The sequence below is a fragment of the Crocuta crocuta genome, unplaced genomic scaffold (assembly GCF_008692635.1).
Source record: "Crocuta crocuta isolate KB4526 unplaced genomic scaffold, BGI_CrCroc_1.0 scaffold506, whole genome shotgun sequence".
NCBI classification, from domain to species: Eukaryota; Metazoa; Chordata; class Mammalia; order Carnivora; family Hyaenidae; genus Crocuta; species Crocuta crocuta.
The window spans coordinates 2,114,510-2,121,193 of record NW_027528991.1 but is presented as its reverse complement, the minus strand read 5'-3'; positions in this window follow the sequence as shown (position 1 = coordinate 2,121,193).

Below are 6,684 nucleotides of genomic sequence, written 5' to 3'. Positions count from 1 at the left end.
GTTCTCAGACTTCTCGTCCCCACCCCCCCGAGGAAGAGGACGTCCCGCTCCAGGAGGTGGCAACTGTCTGGCAATCCCGACAGGCTCGCGTCCGCTGTCAGGCTGAGCCCCGCCGCGCAGAGAGGCCGGAGGCCGGTCTCTCTTCGCTCGGCGCACGCAGCGGACCGGCTGGACACCCGCAGGCGTCCCTTCATGCAGACAAACCCTCACCGCCAGTCCTTCTCTCTGTCTCCTCACAACAGGGGTGTCTGAAGTTCATGTCTGTTCGAGGGAAGCGGTGGCTCCAAACCGGCAGCGCGTGTGGACGCCACACAGGAGAGGAGTCTGCTCAGGGTGGGCGGGCACCCCGACGGGCAGTGAGTGCTTGTGAGCACAAGGGTGTGCCGTAAAGCACACAGCAAGTGTCCAGTACATCGCGAGGGAGTCATGGGAGGTCCACACGTGTGTGCATGTCACACACGCGGTGTGTGTGTGTGTGATGTGTGCGTGGCGTAGGTGTGTGGTATGTACATGGTGTGTGGGATGTGTGCGTGGTATATGTGTGTGTGATATGTACATGGTGTGTGGGATGTGTGCGTGGCGTAGGTGTGTGGTATGTACATGGTGTGTGGGATGTGTGCGTGGTATATGTGTGTGTGATATGTACATGGTGTGTGGGATGTGTGCGTGGCGTAGGTGTGTGGTATGTACATGGTGTGTGGGATGTGTGCGTGGCGTAGGTGTGTGGTATGTACATGGTGTGTGGGATGTGTGCGTGGCGTAGGTGTGTGGTATGTACATGGTGTGTGGGATGTGTGCGTGGCGTAGGTGTGTGGTATGTACATGGTGTGTGGGATGTGTGTGTGGCGTAGGTGTGTGGTATGTACATGGTGTGTGGGATGTGTGTGTGGCGTAGGTGTGTGGTATGTACATGGTGTGTGGGATGTGTGTGTGGCGTAGGTGTGTGGTATGTACATGGTGTGTAGGATGTGTGCGTAGCGTAGGTGTGTGATATGTACATGGTGTGTGGGATGTGTACGTGGTGTACAAGTGTATATATAACGTATATGAAGTGTACAAGCGCGTGTGTGATGTGTATACCGCAGAAGTGTGTGTGACACACATGCGGTGTGTGTGACAGATGGTGTGGAGGTGAACCCGTGTGCATCTTCAGTGGTGGCCCTGCCTCTGACCCTGGGCACTTGGTTGCGCCTGGCGGTCCTTGGAAGGGCTTCGTCCACTGGCCTGTCCCCCGAGCACCCTCGGAAGCGCTGGGCCTCCAGACAGGCGTCCGTACTTCATCTGCTCGGCAGGGACCTGTCTGGGGGAGCCGAGCAGCCACGCAAAGGGAGGAAGTTGTGCATCTGCGGGGACGAGCCTGGGGGCGTCACGCAGGTGGGAAAGCTTCGCACAGACAGACGCCGCACACTCACCTGCCGGCGGGCGGGAACGACTCACAGCCCGGGCAGGGGACCGGAGCCTGCCTGCCCGCGGTGGGGCTGGGGTCCCGGCGCCCAGGTGAAGGGTGAGGGAGTTCCGGGGGCCGACTGTGCAGCACGGGGGTGGGGGGTGCCGTTCACGATGCTGTGTGCTTGCGCGTGCTCGGAAACCGGATCCAGCAAGTGTGTCGGCTGATGGACATGCTCACGGCCTGGGGCGTGGGAGCCGCGTCCCGAGTACACCCATGTCAGACGTCCGCTTTACACCTGACACAGACAGGTTCCCTTCTGTTATTCCTGCAGAAAGCTGGGCAAAAATAAGTTCTTCTTTTTTAAACAGGGGACCCTGCTCTGCGGGCCCCCGGGGGCGGGGAGTCCGGGAGCAGGCTGCGCGCGGGCCTCAGGGGCCGGCACTCAGCGTGTCTCTGCCTGGACGTGAGCGGGCGGAGAGGGTAATTTCGAGCTGTTGCGGGGAGATCTGCGTCCGGCTGCAGCTGGGGCGGCTCATCCCCTGCGAACGGTGGGACTCGGGCTCTTCCGTTAGTTGGTGGAGCTCCGACAGACCCATGTGTCCCGGTTCTGAGGTCTGTGCCGCTCCCTGCACCAAACGAGAGGAGCCTTACCGCCGAGGACAGAGGTCGGGGCACGGCCGACGCTGTGGTCACGCCTCCCTCCCTGGGATGTTGCGGGCAGGTGTGACGACTTTTATCTCACACACGTGACCATTGCGGTGGTGGAGGAAGTTCCGAGAAAGGCAGCTGAGGTCATCAGACGGATGGGGAGGCCGCCTGGAAAGGAGGGAACCAAATATTTATCGAGCACCCACTGAGGCCGGACACTGGCAGGGAGCGCCCACGGGTGCACATCCTGTGACCTTGGCTGGGACACAGCAGGCAGGAGTCGCTGCCCTCTGTCGGACGGAGGAGAAGTGGCAGGCGTGGGGTGGCGTGCGACGGCCCCCTCCTCCAACACACACCCCCTCCGTTCCCAGCGCTTGTCCAAGAACGATCATTGNCTTTCGGAAGGTTCCGGACAGACCCAGCCAGCAGGAGCGCAGGCTCATCTGCCCACTTTCCGTCAGCCGAACTCAGCCCCGTGGCCTTGCCTGCCGGTGGGGAGGCTGGTGGAGAATGAGGCCACCCACACGCGGCCATCAGGGCCACACGTCCAACCTCCCGCAGCCTGAGACCCCACCCACGCCTTCTCTCAGGCTTAAGTTCTGAATCCCAGGGTCCTCCCCTGTGGAGCCCAGAAAGTTCGAGAAGGAGCACAAGAACGCCCATGGCCGCGGCCTACGAACACCTAACTACGGGCAGGTACACGGGAGGCAGGCTGTTGGCTCACTGCTCCCAACTGAGGCGGGGACGGGGCCTCGCACAACAGGACGGCCTCCACCTCCCCGGCTGCGCCCGGAGCCCGGCCGAGGGTCGGCAGTGCGCCCTCCATCCCGGCCCTCCCGCCACGCCTGATCTCACGTGAGTCCGGCAATTTCCTGAGCGCCTTGGAAAACCCACCAGGGCAGAACTGCGGGTGAGAGCGCGTCTTTCACTACTTAGCCGGAAACCCGATGTAGGAAAGCGTACACGCCACGTGCTGTCCGTGAACAGAAGACAACTACATCTCCCAGGTGGCTTTCAAAAACAATGGGGCCATGTCCCGAGTGGCCCCCTTCGGCTTGGAGGCTGCGGAATGGTCGGGGCTCCCTTTAGGCCTCGTGCGCGATGGGGAAGCCATCAGCTCCACAAGAAGAGCCTTCGAAGCCAAGTGGGTATTGGAAGACTTCAGTTTGTATGTGGTTTCCTGGCTAATTTGGACAAAAACAGGGATCAATCTACCCGGAGCCCCCAGTAACTCTGCTCAGCAGCGTGGACCAGAGAGGGCAAACCTCGAAGGCACACATCAGCCCCTCCCTCTGCCGAAACGCCCACGATGGGAGCCATTTCCTCTTGGCCTAATAATCACACATTTAATCCCATGCTTTGCTCAAAAGGAATAATTATTTCAGACTTAATATGTCTGCACCCAGCTCATTAACATGGCGTTGGGTTGTGAAACCAGAATCCGGTGCTGTCTGTGGAGTGTGGTGTGAGGGGGCTCCAGAAAATTCCCCACCCAGGGGTGCCTGGGTGGCTCAGCCAGTTGAGCGTCTGACTTCAGCTCAGGGCATGATCTCACAGTTTGTGGGTTCGAGCCCTACATCGGGCTGTGTGCTGACAGCTCGGAGCCTGGAGCCTGGTTTGGATTCTGTCTCCCTCTCTGCCCCTTCCCTGCTCATGCTCTGTCTCTGTCTCTCTCAAAAATAAATTAATATTTTAAAAAATTTTAAAAAGAAAATTCCCCACCTATGCCCAAATTTTCTGTCATGTTTTCTGAAATCTCGCCATTAGAAATAGATTCTTGTTAGAGCTTTAAGAGGGCCTGAAGTGATCTGATGCCCTCATTTCATGGAAAGGAAAAACAGAAGGCAAGTCAATGTTGTGGCTCATGTGTTGTGTCACCCTGACTGTCCGTGGTGTCCCCACCGGACGTCATCCTGGCTGTGTCTGGGATGAGTGTTCTGACACCTGAGTCTGTGGCTTCGTAATGCAGATGGCCTCCCTGCGCAAGGGGGCGCGTTTAACCTCGTGGGGGCCGAAGAGAAAAGACAGGGGGGTATTTTCCACCTCTTTTCTGGTTCACTGTTGAGCTGGGTGGGACGTCTCTTCTCAGCCTCTGCTGACCCCGGACCAGCCCGCCCAGACCTCCGGCTTGTGGCAGACACGTCGTGGGACTTCTCAGCCCCCGCGGCCCTGGAGCCAGTGCCTTTATAAATCTCCTCCCATATACATCGTTTTACACATCGCATTGGTCTAGTTCCTCTGGGGAGCCTTGTACAATAATTTAATAAAATAATGTGTATCTTTTTATGTGAATGCTTGGGGACGATAATCTGGAAGATTCTATGGAGCGGTCTGCTGCTGGTGGACCACTGACTACACACAAGGCCACCAAGCTTCAATAATTAGCATCGCGGACTGACAGCAAGATATCATGGTGACTCGAATAACACAAATTAGTGGGAGTGCAAGGCAAAGTGCCTGTGATGTGCCTTCACGTCGGGCGGTGGTGGATTCTGGGGGCATTAAGATTGTGCATGAAGAGGGGCACCTGGGGGGCTCAGTCGGTTAAGCGTCCGACTTCGGCTCAGGTCATGATCTCAGGGTTCGTGGGTTCCAGCCCCGCGTCAGGCTCTGTGCTGACAGCTCGGAGCCCGGAGCCTGTTTCAGATTCTGTCTCCCTCTCTCTCTGCCCCTCCCTGGCTTGCACTCTCTCTCTCTCTCTCTCTCTCTCTCAAAAACAAATAAACATTAAAAAAAAAAAAAGACTGTGCATGAAAGAGGGGTGTCTGGGGGGCTCAGTCAGTTGAATGTCCTACTCCTGATTTCTGCTTAGGTCATGATCTTGCAGTTTGTGGGTTTGAGCCCAGAGAGAAGCCTGTTTTGTATTCTCTCTCTCTCTCTCTCTCTCTCTCTTTCTGTTTCTCAAAATAAATAAACTTAAAAAAAGAAGACTGTGCATGAAGACTAGTGTTTGTGGGTGAAACAGGCTTCGATTCTGGGCGCACAAGTAGAAGCAGGTTTTCTACCCCTGGGGCGACAGGTTTACGTCCTGGCCACAGACAGCGGGGAACGAGACACCGTGCTGAAAATGGCCCCTAGGGGGCGATGTCACACCGGTCGAGGCGCACGGGGATCAGCAGCAGAGGGTGGAATGGCGGTCCGGTCCCAGGAGCCGGGGAGGAAGGGGGAGAAGGCAGCCACTGGCATGCTAGCTAGGGGGTGAGGTGGGCAGCGCCCTCACACTCGTGCCCGTGACCGAGCACGGCTCTCGTCCTGCCCTCGGTCCACGCAGCCCTGCGTCCCCGCTGCACCACGCGGGCACCTGGAAAACGCCTGATGGGAACGAGGGGGCTCGTTTTGTGTTGACACAGGATTTATGAGGTCAGGGAGGGGCGGCGGGAGGTGTGTCCCCTCCCTTCCTGGGCGACGTAAGGAGGACCTGGAATAAGGTCCTTGCGGGCCCTTTGGGGAGCCTCTGGGGGGCCTGGTCCCACTCCTGCACCTCAGGCCGAGGCTCCTTCTAGAACATCTTCAAGACCCAGGCTGTGACTTGGCTTCCTCTCCCCGAAAGACTACATAGAATTCCGCGGCAGGTTTCGATCCCAGCCTCGTACAAACTCTTCTGTAGAAGGACGGGAACTGGGGGCAGAAAACACAAAGTAGGGAACTAGCAGCTTCAAAAAATCTACTAAATATCAGGTGCTTTCTAAACACAGTTCCATTTAATCATCAAAACATCCGTTCTGGGGGCGCCTGGGGGCTCCGTCAGTTAGGCGGCCGACTGCGGCTCAGGTCATGATCTCACGGTTCGTGGGTTCGAGCCCCGTGTCCGGCTCTGTGCTGAGGGGTCGGAGCCTGGAGTTGCTTCAGATTCTGTGTCTCCCTCTCTCTCTGACCCTCCCCCGCTTGCACACTGTCTCTGTCTCTGTCTCTCAAAAATAAACAATAAAAAAAATTTTGTAAATCCCTTCTGCCAGGATCAGAGGAGTTAAGTAACTTCTCCTGAGGTGCACAGCCAGGGACATGCCGTCCACACCCGCCGCCCGAAGAACTGGTTCCAGACCGTGACTTCAGGGCTTTTCACTTTGCTTCCCATTTCCTGGGGCTAGAAGAGAAACCTAGCAGAAAACAAGAATGCGTTTTTAGGCAGAGCAGCTTCCGTACCTCAGCCCTCGATGCTTTGTGATGAGCACTGGAGGGTTTGTGCCCCACGGGCCACCTGAACACGAGCGAACCATCTGGGCTCCTCAGCTTGTTCTGCGGCAAGCACAGAGCGAACTGGCCAGAGCCAAGGCTTTGCTTCGGGCTCCTGGGTTCCTCAAACCCGTGTGCGGGGCCAGGGGCGGGGGCGCTGAGCTGACCCCACACCCGCCGCCGGCCGGCCCTGCAAACCCGACGCGGATCTTTCCGAGCGGGTTTCAAACTGCTGGGAAAAGGCAGATTCGAACTGAAAGGGAGGCTAATTCAGAAGCAGATTCTTTTAAATAAGCTGCGAGTCTACAGAAGTCTTTGCTAAAAAGAACAAGCAGAAAAGTATTTTGATGACAGATGTCATTGTTTTAAGTAGTTAAAGTAAAGAATTTAGATTTTAATTTTTAGCTCAAAAATTGTAAAAAAAATAGCGGTATAATTATAACATTATATATAATATCTCAAATACCGTTATT